This window comes from Lepidochelys olivacea (assembly GCF_965140295.1).
Source record: "Lepidochelys olivacea isolate rLepOli2 genome assembly, chromosome: 21".
In the NCBI taxonomy this organism is placed as follows: domain Eukaryota; kingdom Metazoa; phylum Chordata; order Testudines; family Cheloniidae; genus Lepidochelys; species Lepidochelys olivacea.
Window position 1 is genome coordinate 1,543,378 of NC_140431.1, and position 27,820 is coordinate 1,571,197.

Here is a 27,820-nt window from a genome sequence, read left to right on the forward strand (position 1 = left end):
TGACTGTCATGGGCTCGTCAGAAGAAGCCTTGGGTTATGCTGAGTCTACACAGGGGGCCTTCCTTACCTGGGCATCAGACACTTCGAACATTGGGGTTGCCATTAGAGCTGGTCAGGGCACTCACCTGGGATGTGGGAGAGCCAGGTTCATAACCTACATCACATAGATACCCAAGCCTGAAAATGCACAAACACAAAATCAAACTGGGATCTGGCTGCTGATAGTAGTCCCAGCTCTGCCTGGCTGCCAGGAGCTCTTGTGGCCTAACAGGCATACAGACCAAACCCATCATCTCCCTCTTTTTAGCGCTTTGGCCCCTTTGATACGAGTGGTGGAAAATTCAGCATCTTCTGCTCTGAATTCTAGCATCTCTTGTAAAGAAGGAATTTGCAGCAGAGGATGCTCCTTGGCTGAGTCAGCGACTCTCTCCCCAGCCTGGTCCAGGGCTGCGATGTCCCTGCTGATAACTGCAGTGCCATGCCTCTCTCCTAACCCAGCTCACATTTACTCCTTCTGTCTCGCATGCTCTCATGCCAGTCTTTGTCCCACTCACACTCTCTAGGCAGCATGGAAGGACGAGGCGCCGATAGCAGAGAGAGAGGGACGAGGGGCCTGTTCAGCGCTGGAAATAAAGAATGGGCTCTTTCTTACTCCTGGGAAGTATGAGGAGTGCATCCTAACTGGGTTGAAAATTATTTCTTCTGCTCTATTGCTGTTTCATGACTAAATACCATAAATATTTATGATTTATTACAGCTGCTTTGGAAGAGATCGGCTTGTGACGGCTCATAGATCACAGTGGCACTAAATGAAAATAAAACTATGTAAACCTGCTTCCCTGTTGCTTATTTATAACCCTCTCCTACAGCTCATGCAAACCAAGAGACAGCGGCACAGGCTGCTGTGGGCTAGCTGGGCATCAATGGCAACGCTTCCCCTCCCCCACCTTTCCTTTACCTTTTCGTCTTCTAGGAAAAATTATTTTAATTGGAGTTGAAGATTGCACTGGTCAGTTAACATCTCACTTGTCTCCAAGCCTTCAAAGACACTGTAAAACCTCACATGCAAGTCAAGACTCAGAGTACCAGCCAGACAGGTTCCAGCTGGCTGCAGTTATGTGATTCATTAATTAAATCTTGCAGGGTGTATTTACCACACAAAGAAGGAGGGGCTGCTGTTAAGACACTGGATAGGGAGTTAGGAAATCTGGGTTCCAGTCCTGCATGACCTTGAGCAAGACACAATCTCTCTGGATCTCAGTTCTCCATCTATGCAATGGGAACAATAAATCTTTCCTTTCTCTCGCCTTTATCCGTCTTTTCTATTTAGAATGCCAGCTCCTCAGGGCTTGGGCTGTAACCTACAACCTGTTTGTAGAGCACCTAGCACAATGGGGTTCAGGTCTGTATTAGGACACTAGCTACTGTAACAAACAACAGGGCACAAAACCTTTAGGCTGTAACAGTCAAGTAATTATGCGCTTTGTTAAACAATAGCTAACAACCCCTTTGTGCCAGATCTGCTGAAGGCAGCTGGTCCTTAAAAATAAAATTCAAAACTCAGTGTTGGTAGCAGCTTCCTTACATAAACAAACAGGCATGCACGTCCTGGAGAAAAAAGTGTTTTGGTAAAGAACATTTTCAGGTTAAAGCTAGCTTCTATAGAGCTCTCGTATGCAGCGATGAAATGAAAGGGTTTTAATAACATATGGGAAAAATACTTTGACAGTGTCCTGTTAAAATTCATTCAATTTTGGACTATAACTTTTATCTTGGGTTGGGAAAAAGGTGCAACAGCCAACGCAAAGTACAATGACGGGCATGCTATAGAGACAACCTCTGCATTATTCAGCACCTCAGTGAGGCAAGTAGCCAAGGCTCATCCACACTAAGTGCCAGGAGAATACAAGAGAGAGATTTCAGAGTAGCAGCCGTGTTAGTCTGTATTCTCAAAAAGAAAAGGAGTACTTGTGGCACCTTAGAGACTAACCAATTTATTTGAGCATAAGCTTTCGTGAGCTACAGCTCACTTCACGAAAGCTCATGCTCAAATAAATTGGTTAGTCTCTAAGGTGCCACAAGTACTCCTTTTCCTTTTACAAGAGAGAGACACGCCCACAGACTTCAGACCAAGCAGCTCTCATGGGTGAGCTGGAAACAGGAGGAACGCACCCAGCAATAAAAGTTTGTGTGCCAACCGCCAGCCAGCTTGACTCAGATCCACAAAGGCAGGACCATTCAAAGCTAAATTACAGCTTTATGCAAGATGCCTTTGGGCTAGCCAGCACTGGTGATTCTGAGGAGTTTATACACCACTAGCCAATGTATTTCACTGCTGCATAATTCATGCCTTTTTTAGCAGAGGATAAAAACTTCTTGATTGCTAATGTGCGAGTGTTTATTAATGTGGAGCCTGTCAGAAAGACCTTGGATTTGGAGAGAGCTTTTGAGAAAGAGCCGAAGTATTTCCTCTGTAAGCAGCTTAGGAAGTCTCTTTTCAAGTGGATGCTATTTCCATTAGGTAACAAGCGCCAAGTTGTTCTCCAGAGGCAGCTATGCTACCAGGGCATCCTGGTGCTCCTTGAAGAATTTGAAGCATTGTGGAAATAAGGGAGGGGGGGAATTACTGCATTTTTTTCAGTGAAGAGAGGTGTCTGATGAGCCATCTTGTTCATATTTCTCTCTCATATGGAGAAATAAACTAAATACAGTTGGGTGAGATACGAGTGTTCATTCCTACGTATGTATTCCTGGATGGGAGGAGAAGCAGGTTGAAGTCATGCTCTCTATACAGCTCTTTATAATGCCTGTGACTATTTTTGAATCAGGAAAATAAAGGGCAGCTAAGTCCCAGGAAACCTGGAAGGTGCATATATTCACAGATGAGCAAACAAGAGTGGACACATGGCTTCCTGCATCCAACAGAAAGGAGCCTACGTCAGAGCTCTCTCTCACCTTGCCTTGAACATTTCCAAAGTCAGGGCCAGAATTTCCCTGCCAGGCAAATAAACTGCATTTGAAGATTATCCATTATGATGAGAAATTTCAGAGTAACAGCCGTGTTAGTCTGGGGTGGGGGGATGTATTTTTTCATGCTTTGTGTGTATAAAAGATCTTCTACACTTTCCACAGTATGCATCCGATGAAGTGAGCTGTAGCTCACGAAAGCTTATGCTCAAATAAATTGGTTAGTCTCTAAGGTGCCACAAGTACTCCTTTTCTTTATGATGAGAAAGTTCTTCTGAGTCTGATTCACTGTAATGGAAAACTATTGATGCAGCGAAACTCCCTTCCCAAAGGCGCTGGCCAGGACCGACAGCAGCTTTAGGAGAGATCTGGGTGTGTATTAAAAGTTTATGGCCAGAAAACTGCTCGGCTTGTTTCACTAATGTCCAGTAGTTCTGGGCAGTGTCTTCCTGGATGCTAGAACACCGGCCGAATGCTCCTCCAAGGAGGGATTAAATAAGATGCAGCTCTAAAGGAACTAGCATTTGGGAGCTGTGCCCAGCCCACCAAGATGCTGGGAAATGCCACACTTGACCAAGAAACCTCCATTTATAATTGCCTCTGAAATCCTGAGTCTGGTGCAAGAAGGAACAGGGGTGCCCTTGGAAAAGAGAACACTGAGCCCCAAGGCTGCAAAGGAACCTAGTCACACAACACAGGCACCACAAGCAGCAAACCCAGGGACATGGAGGCAGGGATGGGTCTGCTGCTGGTATAGGCCAAAAAAAGAAAGACATTGTTTACTAACTCTGAACCTGGATACACAGCGAGAATTCCATTCCCAAAGCCAGAAACTTTATTGCCAGCTTCTTGAACATGTCGTAGCCTAGCTATGCTCATGGTGTAGGATATCAAGACACCTTGACCGAGTTACAGCCCTGTAATAAGAAAAGGAGGACTTGTGGCACCTTAGAGACTAACAAATTTATCTGAGCATAAGCTTTCGTGAGCTACAGCTCACTTCATCGGATGCATTCATGTATGTAGCTCACGAAAGCTTATGCTCAAATAAATTTGTTAGTCTCTAAGGTGCCACAAGTCCTCCTTTTCTTTTTGTGAATACAGACTAACACGGCTGCTACTCTGAGCCCTGTAATGACTCTTTCTAAAGCCTTTATCAGAGAGACTCCAACAACTGGATATTTAGCACTTAGCAATTGCACTGCTACAGGAAAATGGCCCAGCTCTTCACAACTGCTCCCTTTTTCCTGAGCAGAACTGGTTCATACAGAGGTCAGAACTCAGTCTGGAAACTTCAGCAGATAGGACCCTAGCCTCCTTTAAAAGAGACATTGTCATTTCCTCAAAGGTTGAGCCTGATCACCAAATTGAAGGAATTAAAAATAATACTATAAATCCCTTAAATTAATTGGATCCATAAACACTTGGCTGGCAGTAGTAATGCAGTGTCAGTATATATATACATACATAACATTACTGATTAAATAAGTTAACTTTGCTCTGTAAATTAAAAAAACCTTATTGAAATGTAGGCTGATTAGAAGGCAAATTTCTTTGCTCTAATTATCTTAATTACAGGCTTTTAATGGCAAGTAGCTGTAGAAATAAAAACATGTAAATGGCAGCTTTTAATGATAGCTGCACCTGGCAGCACTTCTGCACAGTTGATGGGGTTAATTAATGTCCTGATTCCTGTTGAAGGAGGAGGGATAATGTATATGAATAGAGGAAGGCTGAGTGCAAGTATGTGTGTGCATGCCTCTAATGTGAGGTCTATGATAGGACCACAGGGAGATTCCACTGTCGTGTCACCCAGCTATTAAAAATAAAAAAAATTGCTATGCCAGCAGTTTTCAGAAATCCAGTGTGGGTCCAGTACAGAAAGAACAGTCAAAGGAAGAGTAACTGGTAAATGCGTCTCTGCAGAGAAGATTTTCCCTGCCAGTACTTAGATTGTAAATTCCTGGGGCGGGAACCACCTCTGTTTGCATGTCTGTGCAGCACCTAATGCACTGGGGTCCAGGGCCGTGACTAGGACTCATAGGCACGACAGTGAAACAAGGGATTGATAGGTGGATGGCAGTGAAGGGACCCAGCCCTGAGCTCTCCCACACAGACAACAACACTGCATTCAGCAAGGGCTATTGCCCTCAGAAGCTTGGTTTATTTTCTGCCCAGCACGCTCCATTCTTTCCCAAGACTCAGTTTGGTTACTCCTCTGTCTCCCCCACCAGCTGATTGATTTTGCAGAAAATCTGGTGTCTTGGAAAGGTGTTTATTTCTGAATGTCCTATTTTGCATACAGCGGTCCAGACCTGGGGAGCTCGCCACTAGGAAACAGGAGCAGCCATCTTGGAGTGAATTGGGAAGCAGTTAACAGGCTGTTCCATTAGTTTCTTCCTCAACGTTTTCCCCTGGGCACACCGCTGATCTTTTAACGTCTTTATCCATCCTCATACTGTGTTTTGTACTGTGGGTGATTCCAGCAGTAGGGTGTACAGAATAGCACGTGTCCCTCCCTACCCCATTTCCCAGATTGCCCAAAGCAGGGAAGTTGCAGAGGAGGAAGAAGCTGAAGGGACAGATCCTCGTGTTCCTTTCCTCTGTTGAACTCACACAGCTTCTCCACATTATTCACCGTTCGCGCTGATCTGAAAATGGATTTTCCACCCTGTGAAAAATATGTTGAGGTTTCAAAATTCTAAATTGGGACAAACTCCCCCCAATTTTGAAAATTTTCACAAAATGAAGGTCCAGAAAATTTCTTGTTTTGGGTCGATCAATATGTTTTGATAAATTAGAAACATTTTGGTTTTATTTTTTTAAACATAAGCAACCATGCCAGAGAGCTACTAAGCGCCCGCCCCTCTCTCTAAGAGGGACAAGCTTTCACTTGCCCCTGTGACAGGATAAACTGGGCTCAACATTTTACTATAATTAGCTAATTAATTCATCATCTCAGCCTGACTAGCGGGTGCCCTGGCATGGATGCCGCAGCCTACCTGGTGGAAACAAGGCCATGTGACCTTTTGGCAGCAGAGAGGAAAAGTGTCATTTTGCTTGAGAATTAAGTACAGATTGAATGCCCTCCCTGCCCTATTGCTGCACGGACTCAGTGGGGCCCTGCCAGTCTTGTTACTGTGTCCTGAGTAAAAAGTCACTTTTTCTGCACTGATTCTAGGAGTTATCGCAAGTCAGCTCTTCTCATTTGCCTCAGCTGGGGATTTGTCACACATGCCATGTAATGTAGAAATGTCGCCCCCCCCTCCCCCCCCGGCCACCATTTCAACTCCATGGGCTGCATCTGGGGTTTGTGGCAAAGTAATAAGGACGTAAGGGTGCAGCGAGGCAGCCAGATCTGTTTGGACTATGAAGAAGCTTGAATATTAATGGATTTCTCGAAGTAAATAAAACTCCCTCGTGAGTCAGCTCCAAGGCAGAGATGTGAGTGAGGGATTCTCTCCCAGAAAGCGTCCCATGGCGGAGTCTCCATTTGGATATTCCTGTTGTTCTTGGTGCTGGCTGGTACCCTCATCCCAGTGCAGTATCAAAGGAAAAAGCCATCCCTCTGTTATTTTGGCCTCCATTGCAAATGTTGACAGCCCATGCTGTACCAATGATATTTCAGCTTGTTGGATGGAGCCTAGCACATGGTCCATAGCAGTTTCTCAAAGATGAACGAATGGATCAGGATAGCTCCATTTGCCCCTCCTCTTCCTGACCTGAGTGCTGTATTCATAGCTTTCCTGGACACTGCTTGTATCAGTCCCCAACCTGCATGGTCTCATTGTCACCCTGGGAGCCCAGGCAGATGGTTCTTATAAACAAACTGTCTGTAAATGCTCCTCCAATCTGTCACAGATCACACCTCCTAGAGTTTTTACCATCAGACAGCAGTAGTCTAGCAAGGCAAAACCAATTCTTCAACATGCGGTGAAGCATTCAACACCTTGCTAGGGCTTCCAGATCCTGGGGCAAAGAAGCAGGACTCGGAAATAGAGTTGTCACTAAATGTTCTTCTGGCTTATTTTCCCCCTATGACCATCTGCCACGTCTTCCCTAAAACACCCCAGCCTGTTAAGCAAGTGCTGATTGTGCTTAGAGATGTCTGAGTGAGTTTTGCTGACTCACCAAGTTAAGGGACTCTGCTACACAAGAGGTGGAAGTACCTGGAGGATAGAGAAGATGTCGGGTGTGGGCTGAGCAGTCCTGAGAGGAACATTAGGAGCAGCCAAACGTGGGAGAAGGTTTACGTTTAACTGCATGTTGGGGTGGTGTTCCCTGTGAATTTGAATCTTTCTTGCACCATTGGCCATTGCTTAGGGCACACATCGCTCCACCATCCCAGGCTGTCTGGGGCTGCTCTTTGCAGGTCCTTTTTGCTGTTAAGTCCTGAAGGTTTTCCCCCTCTGAATACTGTTTGATGGGGGGGGGTCTTTTGCTTGTCCCAGCTATGTTTTGTCCCTGCTGCCCCATGGCAGATCTACTGGCTTCATTCTTGACATCCGCCATATTGTTACTTCCTGTATTAACAGCTCAGACAGAGCCCAGAGTTTGGGCTCTGCGGAGTGAGTGGAGCAGAGTGCATTTAAGAACAGGTTGGGAGAGCGACTTACTCGTGCTCTCTACCCGAATTCCAGAGAGAAGCCTGTCAGATCCTGGCACCTTACAGCTGCTCGGGGTCTTGTTCACCATCCCAGTGCAACAGAGAGCTCCTGTAACATTCACATTCCTCATTTGGAAGGAAGATGGATTTCTATCCAGGGGCCCGTAGCCATTAGGTGGGTTCAGTTCTGAATGAGGCAGCTTGGGACATGGACACTTCCATTTGATGTGGCATGTTCTTGTTTTGTAACTAAATTATCCTCTACCATCTCTCTGGGGCCTTTGACTTCTGCATTCACCACCTGCGTCTGACATACTGGAAAATTTCCTGATTATTTGTCTGTGCTTTCTTGTGCAATTTTCATTTTATTCTCCGCTTTAGCTCCTTATCTTCACACTCTCTTAGCTTCAGCCTGCAAATGGCTTCGGGTTATGTGCTTCTCACAGGCTTTTTTCTTATCTTTGAAAGAGAAAATACAAAAAGTAATCATTGACTTTAGCCTATTGCTGCCCCCGTGGCTAGGCAGGATTGGCCTCACTTTGGGATAAGACTTGGCTGATCGGTGGGTTGTTGGTTTTTTTCGTTTTTATCATTTTTTAACTGCTAATGAAAGTGCAAGGCTGAGGACGTGGGCTAGAGCCAGGGATAATGCCTACAGGCACCACAACAGCTTCCCTTGCACAGGTCTGCCAATGCACCACGGTCCTCATGTGTAGGCCCTCCTCCTGTCCCAGTCCTGGGCCTCACCCCTAGCTCTCTCAATGCGCCTCAGTCCTAATCACTAGCAGCCCTGACTGCTCTAGCCCTGTGTCCACTGCCCACTCTGAAGGTTCACCTCACGCCTGTGCTATAGCCTTTCCACCTACTCCTGTCCTACCTCCTTCCTCAGATCTGAACCCTGCTCTTCCCGTCCCGAGTCGCACACTGCCTGGGTGTACGCGCTCGTGGCCAAGTGCAATAAATCAATCTGGGTTTGAAAGTGCCGCAGCAGCACAGACCGAGAATAAGGGATGGTGCACGTCGGAGTGCCAGGACGAGGCCCTTATAAGAGCAAAAGTTAAACAGCAACTGCTTTTCATACACAATAGCCCCCAAACGGCCCTGTGAAAGGCTAGAGGTGATTTTCAAAAGGGCCTAATTGAGTTAGGAACACAAGTCCCATTGGAAAACGCACCTGTAAGTCCCAGGCCTACCTTTAAATCGATACTTAGGGAATATTTTAACCTACATCCTAGACCCACTGAAGCAACCTGTGGGCCCCCTTGCCTGGCTCCACAGAAGCCATTACCTACCATGCTCTCAGAACCACACACACTATTGCAGCTATCACCATCAGCGCCGAGGCCAGTGCCAAACAAGCCAAGAAAAGAAGCAATGCTACCGTCAACTCCATCAGATAAATGGGGCAGAGGAAGATCCCTCTGCCTGCCAAATGGAAAAGGGCCAAGCTGCCAGACTTGACACAAAGTGCTGTCAAATGAACAAAGTCATTCAATGAAACAGTTTTTCTCTCTCTCTCATCTTTCAGTTCTAGTCACTTTAGGTAAAAATATTCCCAGACAGAAGCATCACACAAATTTACAGTGAGCCTCTAGAGCCTGTCTGTACTGGCAAAACCTGGGACCAGGACTTCACCGCTAGTAGCGCAGGCTGCAGCGCAAGGCTGGAGTCATCTACTAACCCTTCCAAGCACTGCGTTAAAAATGCCTGAGCCCCTTCTACTTGAGAGCTCCCATTGGTGGAGCTGCCCTCATCCAACGCAGTTGGTGAATATGGCTCCCATTAGACACAGAACAAGAAAAAAAGCCATAAATAAATATCCAGGCAGCCTGGATGGCCCCACACAACAGCAATGGAAAAAGCCTTATTTGCAGACTGGAACCTCCCTCTGCTTTAAATGCAACTCCATGCTCCAGAGGTTCCTGGAGTGTAACTAGGAGAGTTAAAGGGAGCTTTAGTTCCACCTAGGAATCTATTCTTGCTTTGCTGTCCTGCCACATGACTGGTCAGTGCCAGGGGTTAGCAGTCCTGAGAATGTACCTAGTGTTGGGGTGGCTCGCCCTGCGTACCGCAGTGCCCAACACTCTATTTTAGCACTCTAGCTTGATCAGAGTTGAGCGCAGGCATGTCTTTGTGTTTCCAAAGCAAACCTGTACCATGCCAGACAGGAGAACAACTCATCCACGAAACCCAAATAGCCCAGCTGGCTGCAGGCTGAGGAGCCAGAAACCTGCATGTCACTGAGCAGGACTTAATGACAAATGGACATTATGGTCCAAAATGAAAAATATTGTCACAGGGGCATTAAAGATTCCCAGCTGGTGTAATGCAGTGCAGCTCCATTGAAGTTAAGCTGATCTGCACCATCTGAGGGTCTGGTTCACTGGGAGTTCAACAGCAGTTTTTATCTTGCAGGTTTTAAAGATTCACATACATAAGATTCAAATACAAAATATTCCAGACTGCCCTGGCTGGTGGGGGCACTGTAAAAGGAATTCAATTTGGGGTTAAAACAAACCATCAACAAGGGCTACTCTCCCGATTACACGTACTACGGGAGGGAATGCCACGTTACTCAGGTGATCTAGTCACAGAATGCAGGTTAACTCGCTGGACAGGGCACAACCTGTATCCCTACAGGGGCTCCTGGAGGTTGGGTTCTTCCTAAGTAGGTTATCAATAGCAGCTCTAATGAGAAGCTGTTTGGGACCAAGCTTTATGAAATGAAGCCAGAGGTAAGAACTAAGATAAAGCAGCAGAGAAATAGAGAGCTGCTGAATATATTTAAAGAGAGTGTGTACAGGGATGGATCCAGTAGAAAACTCACGTGTGCGTGCGCCCACATCTGTGTGTGTAAGAAATATCGGAAGGGAAAAGGTATCTCAGGCACGTGTGCAGAGATTAATATTGGCAGTGAAGAAACTTCCCCTAAATCATGTTATAATAACCACGCCAGAAGACGACAGCAGCACCATGCCACAGGTGGCTGCTGCTGTAATAAATGGCTCCGCTACCTGAAGGTGCTGGAGTGTGACAGTCATCAGTTACAAGGGCTCAGTTATTCTGTCTGCAGAGGAGCTGGTTTCAAAAGCAGAGAAACATGCCAGGGTCAGCAGGTGCAGGATCCAGGTGGGTTCTGGTGTTGGGATGGCAGGGCGCATGGAGAGGAACCAGCCAGTCAGGCGTCCTTGCCAGCTCTGTGGGAGTGGACCCAAAGCGCTCTTGGCTGGCACAGAGTTGCTGGGTTTCACTTAGGAGAATATGCCCAGAGCCGAGCCTCAAACCAGCTATGCTAGCACTGAGAAAACAAAGCAGTCACCAGCAGCCAAATGGCTGTAGCTGCACATGGCCCTCCCCGTTCCAGCTGGAAGCTTCGGTGTTGCATGTGTGCCTAGTGGAGAGGAGCAGCAGCACTGACCTACAGCCAGAGATGGGCTACAGCTGCCAACCCAGGAGCCTTTCTGCCTTGCTCCCATCCCTGCTCACTGCTCCACAGTGCACATCGGACACCTATTCACCACACACAGGTCAAGCCAGGCCAGCTGCACCACTGGCCTCCTTACGCAAACCCAGGCAATGTCAGATCCCTCACTTTACATGTCCTGCACCTGACCAAACCCATGGTTATCCTGCAGCCAGAGCTACAGCCAAAAGAGTAAAACGCAGGAGAGTGCGAGGCGGATAGGAAAGGTTATTTGTGCTGAAGAAATTAACCCTACAGACTCAGAGCTGCCTGCACTGTTGTATTCCCCATGTTCCTTCAGGATGGGGTGCTTCCCACACAATGTCCCTGAAACTGTGAGAGGTTTGGGCAGGAGACGAAGACTACCAAGGGCAGGGGACACTGGTTGGCACCTCATTCCCCTGGCAAGCTCTGGTGCCTGTAGTGTGCCTCACGCCCAGGCAATAGGAGGCTGACAGCACACCAGGGGCAAATGCTCCTCTGTCCAATTCAAAGTGTATGCAATATTTGATGTTTTAGGTTATTTTACCCCTGTGGGGGAAAACACTCACCCACACTCAAACACCACTCCGAAACATCATAATAGTCATTAATAACTAAGCACGGCTTTCCACTGCCACTTCCCCTGATATGGGTGACACACAGGCTGATCATAACACGCTCAACTGTACACTGTGCTCCAGGTAGCAAAGCAGTGTACATGCTTTCACGGCTACAGCTGGCCTATAAAAGGTTTATGGCCCTGCTCTATACTCATCAGTCTTTGACAGATTTTCTAGCTGGTAACAGGATTGCCCTGAAACCTTTTGTGGGAATCTCATTTTTCAGTTATAATAATGATGTAGATATTTAACTTCGATTACATCCTACAGACATCAAGACAGTATTCTTGTGCCTTTTCCAGTTAGTCTGCATTAGCAAGACTACAATAATGTACTTTTAGGCTCAGGAAGGTAGCAAGATTCATTCCCAGTGCACCTGATAAAGCCATTAATATTTCAGAGGCTTTCTTACAAATGAAACTAGAGCACAGATTTGTGGTGGTCTGGCAGCTGAGACTTTCTGCTTAATGAAAGTCAGAATTTCTCAACAGCACAAGAAATATTAGCTGGAATAAAGTCCCTCCCTGTTCACAGCTCAGTCTCTCCCAACAGTGGGAGGGCTACAAAATGAACCCCATTACGTTGCATGTACACACGCACATTCAACAATTTCCCCCCAAGAACGAAGAGTTTAATTTCTGCAAATAGATGCAGCCAAACAGCCCTACAAAAAAGCTTGAGGAAACTAGGAAGACTGATCTATACAAACTCTGGATAAGCATGGGGTAAACTGGAACTTCATGCAGCTTGTAGGGGAAGTAAGTGTGGTAATGAGACCTTCATATGTCCCAGTCTCCTGCTGAAGGTAAGCCAAGAGCAAGTGAGCCATTGCTATTATTATTCTTTATTTGCATTGCTGTATAACTGGTTACTATATTCAACACTGCTGCCTTCTTCCATGGAAAGTCAGCTCAGTCCCTCTGCAGGTATGTTTACACTTGGAACTGGGTGTGTGATTCCCAGCTCCAGGAAACATACCTGTGCTCTGACCAAGCTAGCCTGCTAAAAATAGAATGTCCCTGTGGCAACGTGAGGGGGTAGCAGTCCTGACTACGAACCTAGTGTCTTGAATGCCCTGAGTATGTACCTAGTGTTGGGGTGGCTCGCCCTGCCTACTGCTGCCCCAAACTCTATTTTATCCCTCTAGCTGGGTCAGAGTGAGCGCAGGCATGTCTGCTCAAGCAGGGTATCACACGCCCAGCTGCCGATGGAGACATACCCTTAGGAGCTCAGATTACATTCCCGACATGGGAGTGGCATGCTAGGAAGGGGATTTACCGCTGCCCACAAAACCAAGCAACCATCTCACGAGAAGACGCAAAAACATCAGTATGTGTGTGGCCTGTGCAGGACTGGGGCCTTGGTTAGCAAAATCTCTGCTGATCTGGGACGGTCTCCAGGCCAGATGGGAATTTTTGTGTATAGTGTATATGGATTTGAATCTGTCCCTGTGCTGATGAGAGCTCAAAGCTCAGGTTAGAACATGGAGGTGGTTTACCAAGATCCTCTTGCTCAGCCTTCTCTCTTGCAAAGCAGGTCAGTAAGGGAAGGATGCACTGGCAACATGCCTAAGACCATGGTCTTCCTGCATGTCATTTCTCACCTTGACAGGTCTCATTTATGGGCAGGTCTTCTGTATCACAGTTAACATGACAGTGCTGCTAAAGTGCTGTACAGTCACTGGTAAGAATTGTTTGCTTCACTGCATATTGCCAGGCCCAGGGATACTTGCAGCACTCTCCTGGGCTAGAAACGCCTGCAAGAAGATCGAGTGCCAATCCTGCTCATACTACTTGCATAATATGTCCATCAGAAATCAGCGGGGTTTGTTTACATGAGTACAGAGAGTCAGCTTGAATGGTTGCACTGTTGCAACAGCTGTTCTAACTGGTACCTCTTTCTGCTTAGCCTTGATTAGAAGTTAAAACTTTTTTGTTAAGGAACCCAAGTAGTTCCTTCATGAAAAGGGAAAAGTGTTCTCTCTTTGTTAGCAGCACAGATGTAGTTTCTGCAGTGTATGAATAAAGCCTATGTTGAGTATTTGTTTTATTTATTTATTTCTAGTGTTATGCAGGCATGAAAATTCTTGCTCACCAGCTATCCATTAACCTTGATGCACTAGGAACATGCAGCTCAGTCAAGCATTTGAAATACTAAAAGAATTAATGGCAAAGTGCTTTAATGTAGATATTTCATAGCAGTCACATACATGCACTGCTTGATAGACTAAAATACAAGATATATCCAAGGATCTCAGCCTTGTCTGAGGGCCAAAGGTCATCCGGCCCAACTTACTGGGGCTCCACTAGGCTAGATAACTAGCTACCCTGGCCTAGCTTGAATTTATTCTAAAGTTAAAAATGTATTGCTCATGGATTCAGAAATGTGTGCTGTATATTTACATTTCTCAGCTCGATGTTGATGTTAGTTTGTGAAACAAAACAACGAACAATTCCTAAAGTAAAAAGATGTAAAAATGTGAAGCCTATGCTTTTTAAAAAAATCCATGTTGAAATTCTTGCACAATCAGCATTCATAGGGTCTGGGAGGCACAATTTTCAGCTTCAAGAGAAATATGACAAACCTTGCTAGATGTTCCTACAGGTCATCAATCAATGTCATGTTGGAGAAGGGAACTTCCTAGGCATCATCCTTCAAACTGTTCAATCGATTATGTTTGCAGCAGAAGCCTGAGTATATACCAGTGAAGCCTTGACTCAGAGCTGCCCAGGTACATTTAATATCCTATTTGCATTGTTCAGTGGCTGTACACAGTGTAGCAAGAGAGCAGCACTGGAGTCCATCAGGAAACTAGATCACATTTGATTTTGTTGACACTAAGAAAAACAGAAGAAAAACTAAAAATAAAGATCTGTTAGGCAATGCTTATTTTACAAAAGAAAAGCTTTAAATCTGCCCATACAAGTTACATTTTATGGCCAAGATTTTCAAAAGTGACTAATGATTTTGGGTATCCAAGAGGAGACACCTAAAAAGGGACCCAACTTTAACAGGGATAGTGCTCAGTACTATGTAAAAATGAGAATTCATTAAGGAGTCAAGATGCTCCCCCCCACAAAAATGGTGGTGCCTTGATTTGTGTTTAAAAGTCTGTGTGTGTGTGTGTGCGCGCGCGCAGTGAGTAGGAAGAAGGGGCACTTAACAGTTAACTAAAATATTTGGTAAGCTACATGTGAATCATTCATTTCTTCAGAGATAACTTATTTGGCAGGGTAACATGTTTCTAGCAACCAAACCACAGCCCAAAAATTCTGACAAGTTTTTGATAGTCATTATTTTAAAAGGATTTTTGAAATATGGCAAGTTTTAAAAATTTCTTTAAAATAATGAATAAACTCAGTCTCATTAGAACAACAACAAAGCAACATTCTGGAGATGTGAGAGTAACTGGCTCCAGCACGTCTGTTAATTTGGACGGCAAATGATCCCTCTGTTCCCCAAGCACAGAACAATGACAATGTGTGAGAGTCTTCAAACACACAGAGCCTAACAGAGTTGAATGAAGTTCCTCTGCTGTACCTCAGATCCCTGAAAACCCTGCGCACTGTACATGGCTTGGGAATGCACGCTGAACATAATTAGTCTATGGTGAGAGCAGAAGGGCAGAAATTGCTCTAAATCTGCCTCAGATCTGAAGGTGGCTTTTTTTCCCCTCCTTTCTCAACATATGGATACAGGAAATCTTTGGAGACCCTGAAAGAGGAAGCTGGCTTGCTCTGAATTCCTAAACTGACTAGGCGTCTAAGGATAGACTCTAAAGGGAAACTCAAGACAAACAAAATATAACACAACTCAGCACCTTCACATGCTGTGCGATACTCTTGCAATTTCAGAAGTAAAATATGATACAGAGCAAACAATGATGAAGCATGTGAAGGACGTTTGGAGGAGCGTGCTATTATGTAAAGAGTGCTAGGGATAAGGTTAGTAAATACCATTCCTTCCCCTGGGAGTTTTCCTTCTGGAGGAGTCATTAATGTACCGGAAGGATAACAGATGCCATTCTCTAATACTCTAGGTCATAAGCAAATTAAGATAGGAAAGCTGATTCACCATTAATCTGCATTAGGCATGGTTGACCAGTTCACCCGTTTGATATTCACTCCGGATATGCATAAATGGAAGGGTTTAGGAGGTTAGGGCTTGGAATGTAAAACCCTTGTCACCTTTACCCAGAAAAATAATCTTTTCACCTGACTGGTGAAAAAGGGAAAGAGAAAAGTTTCTAAGGGCTTGTCTGCACAGGGAAAATTTACTGGTATAGTGCCCTGTGTGGGCACTCTTAATCCAGAATAGAAGCGTGGCCCACACGGGGCGCTTTCCAGCTGAGCCAGGTTCTCGCCACATACAATTCTCCTAACTGAGACTTACCGCATCACCTCTTTACAGACCAGCTGCATGAAGTGTTTCCACACTTACGTGCCCTCTCCACTCCTGCTATCCCTGCCTATGCACGGATCAGACTGCGGGATTGGGTCCTTTCACAATCAGACACACACACATACCTACTCATTGCTGTGTGTCTCCTTATTAGCACCCATTATTAGCCACAGACAGGGGGCTCTGCACACAACACTGGCTGGCCCTTTGAACATTTACTCCTGGTTAAACAGCAGTTTTGGTGCCAGCAACACATTCGGCAGGTCTGGCTCCCCCCAAGGACTCTCCGTCTATAAAAAAGGTAAAACAAGCCATTCTCACAGGCTAACATGGAGTCATCCTGGAATGCCATCAGGATTTAAGCCTGTTTTTCCTCTGCAGAAAACAGCCCTTAATCCCTAAGAGCTTGCAGATCTTAAAGGGACAGGGCTATGAAACTAACCATCCACGTGATTGTGAGGAAACTCGGAGTCTGGGCAGGAGGCTTTCAAAGCAGGCCATCTCCCTCCCTGCATGGGTGCCGAGCACATTTAATAACCAACAATATAAACTGCTCAATGGGATTAAGACAACCCACTCACTGGCCAGGATTAAAAACAGAGTTGTTCTCTCCTGCACAGATTCCCAGCTGCTGCCGGAGAGGATTCGGGACATGGGAGTACCTAGTGAAGAGAGATTTCTGTCAGGACTGAGAGGCAGAGCACCCGTGTCTGTTGGGTACAGTGGAGCGGGGGTGCTTCAGGAGTGCTCCGTACGAGCGAGGTCCAGATAGATGGAACAGCAGGCCACGCCAGAAATACCTAGCACGGTTCCTGGGGTTTGTAGAACCAGCAGAACGTGGGCACTGCAAACAGCTTCCAGCAAAGCACCTTCCTCCTTTCGGCTCTGCTCGTCCTGCACGGGGTGGAGCGCTGTCCCGGGATAATGCACAAACACTGCTGACCCAAGGACCACGTCACGTCTAACTTGCATAAAATGGAGTGGGCTCTCTTCTATCCCAGTGGCATGGGACTATGGAGATGGAAGAGCCCAGTATGCAATGCTTCCAAGGTGTTATGCCAGATCAAGGCGGGACATTTCATGAAGGGAATTGTCTCCATAGGCCACAACTTCTTGCTGAAGAGGAGGGCGTGCTTGGGCCCCCCCACAGAGCCCTGCAGGCCACACCTCGGCCACTCCCTGCAGGAGGCAGAGAAGCCAAGCATAGCTGCTGCTCAGAGGTGGGGTGGGGGGTAGGCTATGAGAAGCCCGGTCCAAAAGTGCAAGCCTGGCTCAAAACAAACAGAAAAACCAATCACATCTGTCTGGCTCCCCAACAGCATGAGATCCTCAGGCCCCGCGGCCGTGTCTGCGCCACCCATGTGGGGTCTTTGGTCCGTTCTAGTAGGGGGCCCACACGGACCACCCGAGTCTACTGCCGCTGCTGCCAGCAAAGAGTGCTACTTCTTTCGCTCACGCGGTACTCTCACTATTGAGACTTTCAAAGCCAACCAGACACAAACTCCTATTCAAATTACAGGGTGCTCTAGTCACCACTGAAGTCTCAGCCTGCCCACGCCTTTCATGCCGAAGGACCCAAGCTGAAAACCTGCGCCAGCCCAAGCAAGTTCATTACACATGCAGTGGGAGGAGCTACCATCGAATCAACACTCCATGGGGCCATCCCCTTGCTGTGAACAGAGATCAAGTCGGGAATAAAGAAACAAACCCAACCCTCATCACAGAATCACTCCTGTAAGGAGCAGCACCCGATAAACCCATGGGTGGAAAAATATCCTGCTTGTCATTTCGGGGCTGGCCGATTGCCGCCTTGTCTTTCCTTCCTCTGCTGCAGCCTGGCATGATTCCCCCTCCCCTCTCCACACAACCAGCCATTTCCTTAAGCTGCCAAGCCACCAGGAGCTGGGACCTTTGGAGGGTCATTAAAACCAAACCAGCACACAGTTCATTGTATTGTTTTCACTTTGAAAAAGGGACAATCTTTCTTTTCCTTTTCCCCAGGTTCCTCCAATGATCTCCCCCTGCACTTCGTGTGGAACCCCTTAATCCCCTCCACAAATCTGCTAAGAATGGCAGAACCAGTTTCCAACACAGTCACTGTCCATGAAACCTCCCGAGTCACATTCAAAATGAAGGGGGGGGGAGGGGAGAATCTAAAAAACCAAACTAAAAATGCAACCACACACACGCACCTCCACCACCAGTTCAAATTCTTCTTTTAATCTCAATACAATACAGCCACCTCCCCAGCCCAATTAGTTGTCTTGCCACGGACATCACAATATTAAACTCCTAAGAACTAAACCACTTTGAAAGTATAACCTACTTTTAAAGGCGATAAGATTTACACTAGAAGTATTTACTTTCTCGTCCCCGGCACTGTCAAAGCCACTGATGCATAATCAGCAGCCCTTTAAATGAAGGCTCCCTAAAAAGCATTCTACACAGCTCTTGTAAGACTCATGTGGAGTTTGTTGTTTTTTTTAAACTGCTAATTGATTGTTAAATACACATGTATTGACACTGGATAGCTGCAGCATATAACAGGCACCTATCTGTGAAAAAGGTGTTCATCCTCCAAAGGTTGTGGTTTTATTTCAGATGTAGAGCAAATTTAGCACTGGTGAAAGAAGTCCGACTGACAGCTCTGGAAACCAAAATCCTCTCTCTTTATTCCTAAAACAGGAGTAAAAAGGAAGCAGTTATATAAGCTTCCCTCACCCCTACCACACCTCATCTGTGACTCCGCTCTCTGCAGCCAACTCAGACTTTGGATTCTCTGCTGAGACTGCAGACAAGAGCCCAGCTGTGATATTGTCTAGAAGCCAAACATAGCAAAACAACTGCCAGGTGGTAAATCAGATTGCAAGCGTCTCCAGGCAGGGACCAATACGCCTTGCTTGCAAGGCGCCATGCCCCCAATTCCTACCAACAGACAGTACTGCAACAGCTGTTGGTCTTTCCCACCTTGTCCAGAGACCTAGAGATGAAACATTCCATACCCAATTCCCTAGAGCCATCCTGTCACCCTTAAGCCTTGAGGCCTCCTTCATGCATGACAGTTCACCCAGGGTATGTTTTCTAAGACATTTTTAATGACTAACAAATGAGAACAGGTTCCAGTGGAAAGACTGAGGCCTCAACCAGCAGCCTCAGCATTTGCAGCATCTGAGAGAGAAGGAACATATATTACTGCTGCCCGACAGATTCTGGCGACGCTGTAGAAAAAGCCCCTTCCCTAGTGCTGTGAAGCTGGGATGCTCTGTTGCATCATGGTTTGGGGTACTTAAGGACCGCTGCTGGCTACTAACCCCAGAAAAATACCTAGCCCTGTCGCTTCCATGGAACCCAAAGCCACTCTTCACTGCTGCAGTTCATGCAATGGCTTTGAAAGGTCACCCATACACAAGGGGATGCCACCTGATTTTATACTTTTTCAACAAGCCTGTCAAATCTGTGAAGGAAAGGAGCATTTCAGAGCAGAGAAGTTTTCCTCTGAACCTGCTATTTTCATTCCCAGGAGCTACTAAAACAGCACAAAACTAGTCATCTCTTTGCTCACTCTGCAGTTAAGGTGCCTTTCTGCATGACCTGAAAGTTTTTTGAATACTCCAAGCAGTAAAAATAAACAAAAAAATCACCTTATTTTAAAAAGCAACCCAAGCCCAAAAATATCAATAAACTTGCTTGCTGAACATAGGTGCATTGAAGCGCTACTTCCCCAGTGCCTAAAGACAGATACTCTAGCAAAAGCGGATACATTCTGGAGTATTTACCATGCTACAGCCGAGTAGAATGGCCTGGATGTTTTCTGAAAGACAGGAGAGATCCCGGAATATTGGAGAAGGGCTAAGGCAGGGCCTATCTTTAAAAGGGGGGGAAGGAGGAGCCAGGGAACTACAGACCTGTCAGCTTGACCTCGATACCTGGGAAGCTACTAGAGCAATGGATAAAACATTCCACGTGCGAACACCTGAAGGACGAGGGGTGATCACCAGCAGCCAGCCTGGATTTACCTAGAATAAATCCTGCCAAACCAGCTTGATTTCCTTCTTTGACAGGGTAACTGGTTTGGACTTCAGCAAGGCTTTTGACACAGTCCCTCATGACATTCTGATAAGTGAGCTGGAGAAATGCGGGCTCGGCAGAACTACCATTAGGGGGTACATAATTGGTAAAACAACTGGAAACAATGAATAGCTATTAATGGAATGATGTCAGATTGGAAGGAGGTTTCGAGGGGGGTTCCACAGGATCTGTTCTTGGTCTTACGTTGTTTAAACACCTTTATTAATGACTTGGATGTTGGAATAAAGAGCATGCTGATCAAATTTGTAGTGACACAAAGCTAGGGGGAGAGTTGCAAATGCATTGGAGGATAGACCTAAAATTCAAAAGGATCTTGATATATTGGAGAACTGGACTCTAGACAACAAAATGAAATTCAACAAAGACAAATGTGAGGTGCTACCCTTAGGGAAGACAAACCAAATGCACAAATACTGAATGGGGGCTAACTGGCTTGGCAGCAGCACTGCTGAAAAGGATCTGGGAATTGCAGTGGATCACAACCTCAATGAGTCAATATTGTGATGCTGTGCCAAAAATTCAAAGGCAATTTTAGGTTGCATTAACAGAGGCACAGCATGCAAGTCCTGGGAGGTGATGATAGTACCGCTCTACTCGGAGCTGTTGAGGCCTCAGCTGGAGTACTGTGTCCAGTTTTGGTCACCAATTTATAGAAAGGATGTAGAGAAACTGGAAAGGATCCAGAGGTGAGCAAAGGCTGAAGGAACTGGGTATGTTTAGTTTGGAAAAGAGGAGATTAAGGGGGGACATGATATCTATCTTCAAATACTTGAAAGGCTGCCATAAAAAAAGATGGAGGAAAGTTGTTTTCTCTTGCTACACAGAGGGCAGGACAAGAGGCAATGGGTTCAAACTATAGCATAGCAAATTTAGATTAAATCTCAGGGGAAGACTTTTTAATTGTAAGAACAGTAGGACAATGGAACAGACTAGCTAGGGAGGTCATAAGCTCCTTCACTGGAGGTATTCAAAAGAGAGGCTGGAGCCATCTGTCTTGGATGGGTTAGACCCAACAAATCCTGCTTCTTGGCAGGGGGTTAGACCAGATGACACTTGCAGTCCCTTCTAACCCTATGGTTCTGATTCTACACCACAAACCCAACAGTTCTCCAGGAGGTACTGTGGGTTCTAGAAGTACTCACATTCCAAATGGTGCCCAATTCTTTTGCTCAACATAACCAGAGTCATCTTTAGTCAGACAACAGGGACCTGACAACCTCTCAGGAGTAGAGCAAAGTAATTTATAACTTAGATGAATTTAAACTCCTTTCATTCATCGATCCGCTGACAGACTGCACTTCTCATATTTATTCATTATTCATAAAATTTCTGCTAATTATTTGTCTACATGCAACTTGTGAATATTTAATGCTCAAAATGTGAACTTTTTCACTGGACACAGTTCACGATATGTTTCTGTTATCTGATTTGATGTGCATAGTTCTTAAGAGCAGGTTTCCATTGCAGAGCTGCTTTGTAACAGTCACTTAAAATTTATCTTGGTCCTGTGAACAGACTCATACATTAGACAGCTTGTGGAAAACTCACACAAGAGGAGCATGAATGCAGTCAGAGCTCATTAACAATCTGAATGAATATTCACAATTTTATTTTTTAAGCAGCAGTCTCCTGGGTTTCAATTCTGGTTCAGCCATCCATCACCTCTGCAACCCCACCTACAAAGAGTTCACTCAGATATCTGCTCTCTAACACTGGGCTTGCTTGGAAGGTGTCAGGCATCGGAAATATTAATTTAACCTTCCAGTCCTTTATAATAAGGAGGTTCCAGTGCATATTCAAGAGAAAGCTGACCAAAGAGACAGCAACACATTACTCGGAAGCAATAGGACACAACTACAGATAGTTATGCCCTCTACTGAGGGAAACAATTCACTTCTGACTAAATAAAATGAGAAGTCAAATGCGCGTAAGCCAGGCTTTCATTGATTTTTTTTTTATATAATCATGTTACATTACAGTGCCTGCCTAATCACTTGCAATAACCTAGGGGATGTGGTGGAGACAAAACTGTACAGTACAATAACTTACATTTTATAGCATGTCCATAAAAAGGCAGAGCAAGTACAGCCGGCCGGTGTGGTGCTCCTGTGGAGAAAGTGCAATTGAGGGCAGTTGAGGAGAGAAAGGCAAGATAAGTAAAAGAGTTTGGAGCTGCAGTGAAAACTCACTACCATCCCTGTGCTCATTCTCCCACTGTACTGGTGTAGATACATTTTAATCCAGGCACAGGATTCAGTGTAACATCTTCCCCCCGGCAGGCACTTAAGCTGGATAGCAGCAGGACGAGGGGCTCAGTTAAGCAAGAAAAAGTTTGCAGAAGGGATATAAACCTGCCTGCTTTCAAGTATTAGCCAGGGTTAAGAAGGAGCTTTCCCCCTGGGCGGGTGGTGCCATAACTTGTACTGTTCCCTGAAGCATCCAGTACTGGCCATTCACGGAGGCAGGGTACTGGGTTAGCTAGATCATTAATTTGACCTCATACAGCAAATCCTCAGTGAATTGTCCCAGTGGCGTCAACTGAGTCCCAAAGACCCAGTCAGTAGGACTCCTTGTGTTAAAGAAGCTTTGCTGGACTGGACCCAGACTACTGGCATTAAGTACTGTACATAGAGGCTGCTGTCCCATGTCTCATGGGACCATAATGTCACCAAACAAGTCGATCGATAAAACAACCCCTTAAGACAAACAAATGAGTTGAACATTCAGAAAAGGGAGTCATCACCTGTTTAGATTTAGAAGAATGAAGCAATCACTAGAGACAAGAATAATTTTTACTAGCTAGCCATTTGTCAATATCGATTCCACTCATGAAAAAGGAAGAGCTTCCCTGGCTAGACGGGGGATGATTTATACTCCTGTCCGTTTGCTGAGTAGTAGAAGGTTTTGGTGGCTGGCAGGCCAGTTGCTCACTGGGGGAGAAATCGATGATGTAGAGCCAGGTATTGTCTTAGTATGATTAGTTTATTCCCCAGATGTCTGTCTCCCTACTGCCTGATACAGAGGTGGTCACAAATGGTGCAAAGGCAGAAGAAACCTCAAGTCAGGCATCACTGCCCTGTTCCCAGAAGCAACTGTCCTGCCTTTGTCTCTCAAGTCAATCTTTTCTTCCTGCACCAGCCCCCGAACTGGTCACCTAGGAAACATTCCTAGCCCAAAATGCTTTACTGGGGCCACTTGGCCTTCAGAGGTAAGTCTGGGTATCAAGCCTCACATTTCCCCCCCCCCTCGCCCTCCCCTTGTGCAGCTACTGTGCTGTTCAAAGGAACCTCAGCGCTTTACCTGCTAGAGTGCTTTAGCCCACACAGCTTCCTTAACAAGGGGGTGTGTGCTCAGAGATCAACCATCCCCAGTGGGCAAACTACTGGCACCTTTCACCACCACCACCAGAGCTTTTCCATCTAGGTCAGTAGGCTAGGTTATTTGATGGTTACTTCCTCCCTCTTTTTTATTATGACAGGCCGCAGAATAAAGGAATGGCCATTCCTACCCTCACTTTCAAATAGCTCCCAAAGTCAAGGCTCAGCAATTTCCAATGGTACTTCTCCTAAATGAGCTCTAGACGAAGTTTGCTCGGATTATATAAAAGTGAAAGGCTTTATGGTTCAGGACAGAGATTCCCTGAAAAAAGGAACTGCATCCTAGTATGACTACAAGAAACTTTATTCTTTTGCAAACCTTCCTTTAATGTCACAGTCACTTCTAGATTAATGGCAGCCTGCTGTTTCTTTACCAATAATAAATAAATAAATACGTACAGACATACCACCTAATTCTTATGTCTGCTCTCACATATTTACAAGCTATTTACCAAAATAACAAATAGACTCTCACAGAATCTGGACGAGCAGCAGCTGAGAGAGCAGGCAGACTTTCGAAGGAATTTCAGCACATCGCTCAAAAGGAATACAAATTCTCTTTATGAGTTGCCCTCGTCGACTATAAAAAAGCATTTGACAGAGGAGATCAATGCAGTGCTGAAAGCTTTTGCAGAGCAGGGCATCGACACAAACAATATCAAACTACTAAAGGAAGCAAACTCTGACTGCACTATAGATATAACTCTATTCGATACTCCCCTTCACATCCTAGTAAAAAAAAAAAAAAGGTGTGAAACAAGGAGACAGGGTTTCACCGAAACTCTTCATAGCCTGCCTCGAAATGGTAATGAGGTGAATGAACTGGAAGGGTGGTATCGGTGAACATTTAAAACCACCTCAGATTTGTGGATGATATCATGTTGATTGCAGAAAACACTATCCAACTACAGAAAATGCTGTGAGAACTCAACACAAAAAAGTGGTCAAGTCACACCAAAAATGAACTGCTCTAAACGAAATTTGTGCGGTCTGATGCCTTGCCAAAAGCCCAAATAATAGTCAAGGGAGAACAAATAGAAGAAGAAGTTGAACAATGTGTCTGTTTGGGCCAAGAAATTAACATGCGTCATGATCAGGAAGGCAAAGTCTCGCGAAGAAAGCAAGCTAGTTGGCGTGCATTCAATTCTATCAAGGATGTCCTCCACAGAAAAATCAACAAGGCAACACGCACCAACCTCTTCAACTCTCATAGCAGGGTTGCGAGGCTGCAACATTCATTCCCTTTGCATCAAACATGAGGTTGGATAAATGCTAAGTTACCAACCTCTGCCTGAGTGAACTGCTGAGGAACCCAGCCAGGAGCAACTGGCTGAGGAAGGGCCACTGCAAACAGCTTTGAAACATTCCCATTTCAAAAGGGGTGAGGAGTCAAGCTCCTGCTGTGCAGAACTCTGGTTTCGGAGAGCCCACAATAGCCAAAGCCAAGGAATCTGGCAGAGAGAGAACAGACCCGACACTTATACTTCTCGGGCATGACCCCTTCCAGAGGCCCAAAGCACGAAATAAGAACCAATCCCTATTTCCTAGGAAGTGTAATGTCACCCTTATTTTACAAAGGACTGAGGACAGAAAAGTTAAAAATATGACTTGTGCTAAGGCCCACAACAAGTCAGCAATGGAGCTGGGAATCTAAGAGTCCTCATTTCCCTGTCCCATGCTTTAACCACTAGATCATGCTCCCTCCTAGGGCAGGGAATAGAATCCCAGAGTCCTTGGTCCTCTTCCAACCACTAGGTGCCATTCCCTCCTCAGAAAGGGACCATGATAGATTTGAGATAACAAAGGACCAAAGACTCTTGGAGAATTCTAAAAGCTGGTGCTTTGGTTTCTTTTCAAACTGGAGTTTACCAAAGCCTTCATTTTCATCTGCCAGGTTTTTCCATCACAGACAAAGCGGCTGCTCTCAGTAACAAGATTTCAAAGATCCTTCAGGAGAAACACATTCCTGTGAGGCAGTCAGTCCCAAGGGCCTGTGGAAAAATGGATCAATTTAGGTAAATGAGGAACAAGAATTCTCCAGCATCACCTGTGCACCTGAGTCTAACTGGGCTGCAGCTGCTGACTGCACTGAAGTTTAAAAAACAAACAAAAAAACCCACCCTGTCTCTTTTCTGCTTCTACTGGCAAAGAGCAGGGACTTAACCACTAATTAGGCATTTCCTCCACTAAATTCCCACACTGTTCCTCATTCCCACTTTTCCCCTCTCGGATTTGTAAGGCGCTCCAGAGATCCTTTGCTTTTCAACAATCCTGGAGACAAACTCACTTTTATTAAAGTCCTGTTTTTTTTTAAAGGAAGTGGATCAATATGAGTAAAGCAGGTGTGTACGTGTGTGTATGCCAGTGCCTGTGGTACTCCTGGGGGAATTCAGTGCCAAGAAACTAAAAATTCTGTGCACAATACTTTAAAATGCTTCATATTTTATTTGTCAAAATAACACAATATAATCATGCCATTTCAATTATTTTGGTAAGTTATTTCAAAATGCCTGTCAGTAATTATGTCTGTAACAATACAGATAAAAAAGGTTCAGGAAATGTTTTGACAAATAGATTCCTTATGAGGCATATTAATAAAGAATTTTGAGTAATAATTCATTTAAGCTACAATACAGAAACTTATTTCCCGCACCCCTCAGAAGTAGTGTAAAGGCTTGGGGGAGTCCGCGGTAATGGAGGAGCTGATAGAGAGGGAAGTAATTGCTGGAAAGTTGCCTGGAAGTGATCCTGGAGGATTGTTGGATGTGGGTGGGAGAAGTATGGAACAGATGGGGGGGGGGCAGGGATTGTTAGGGAGTTGGGGAGCCTCCCACATGCAGACCGTGACTGACCCCCTAGCCTCTCCCACTCAGTCAGGAACATTTGCCCCTGTCCCCATATGACCCTGCACCCCACCCAGCCACCCTCCTCCCCCTGTCCCCATGTGGCTCTGCACCTCCTCTCCCCATACCCATGTGTTCCTGCATCCCCACTCCCATTCAGCCCCTGGCTCAATGCTGTCACTCCGCTAGCCCCTGTGCCCCCACCACAGTCTGTTCCCCCCACTAGCCCTTCTGAACCCCAGCCTATGTGATCCCCCCAGCAGCCCCGTGTGCCCTGCTCTGTCCAACCCCCTCATATTCCATGCCTCCTCACCTGGCCCTGTGGGCAGGGTGCTGTGAGGCAGGCAGGCAGCCTCTCCCCCTCTCCACGGCTGGCTGCTCCGGTGGTGAGGCAGCTGCCTTCTCTTCTGGCACCACATCAGCCCTTAGTGGGCAAAAGGTGTAGTTGCAACTCCTCCCTGGCAGAACCTATTATTCTGCAGAGAAAAAAATATCTGCGGGGCACATGAATTCTGTGCTTGTGCAGTGGCGCAGAATTCCCCCGGGGAGTAACATGGGCACATGTGTGCTCCTGTTAGAGGCTGCGTTTCTGGGCAACAGCTGGTACTATGCATTCTGTGTTATGGAAGGCACTAAGCAAGCTTCAAGTTTCAGAACACATGACAACTGCAGTTACATTTTCTTTGTTCCCTGCCATCAGGTGAAGTCGGGCTGGGACCCGTTGGCTTCACCCCGCACCAGCAGCAAGCTGCGCTCTGAGAGGTTTACAGAAAACCACTACCCAGGTGTGGGGAGTTCGGGTTTCGTAATACCAAGATGGCAGCAGCACTCAGCATGCCAGATACCGAACAGGTGACATGTTCCCTGCCTCACAGAGCTTCACAACTAAACAATGACCCACGAGAACACCACAAAGAGGATGAAGAGGGGATATGGGGGGTGGGGTGGGGAGGGAAGTGTCCTTTAGTTCTTATGCACATGACTTGGTACAAAGAACACATTTCCAATCCCATCCCCAAAGTCTCCTTCCGGGGCAAGCTGCCCCCTCACTCCACACATCCCACCCTCTGCACTATCTAGCTGATCTCTGTCCTCATCCACATGGTCACTCCAAGCCAGTCATCCTCAACCTCTCACAGTAGCCAGCCCCTTCCCTTAGCCCAGCTCCCCCTGCCCACCACATTGCTCCTGATGGGAGAGGCTCTGACGACTCCCAAGGCTGTTTCCGTCTTTCCCCGGCACCCAGCCAAGCTGCCTGAACAACAGACTTGTTGGCTGCGCTTCTTGGGCTGGGACAGTCTGACCCTTCACCCCATGAAGAAGTTGTTCCATGGTCTAAAGAGATTTCACAAGACCTGGGCTGGGCTCTTCCTCTCTTCCCTCCTAGTCTCCAGTGGGCAGGGAACGCTGGCTGGGTTGAGCTAAGAGCTGGCAAAGGTACCAGCAGCACTGGAGGATGAGCCCTGTCAATA

The 27,820-nt window shown here is 46.1% G+C and overlaps 1 protein-coding gene across 1 annotated transcript in view; it reads right to left on the reverse strand.

Annotated features, from left to right (window-relative positions):
• The window catches only part of LOC311511128 (uncharacterized protein), a 99,527-nt gene that overhangs the window by 32,693 nt on the left and 39,014 nt on the right, over window positions 1-27,820 (reverse strand). Inside the window, exon 4 of the mRNA XM_084611489.1 lies at window positions 14,223-14,475. The gene's annotated coding sequence lies outside the window, so the exon portion shown is untranslated. The remainder of the gene's footprint in view (window positions 1-14,222; window positions 14,476-27,820) is intronic.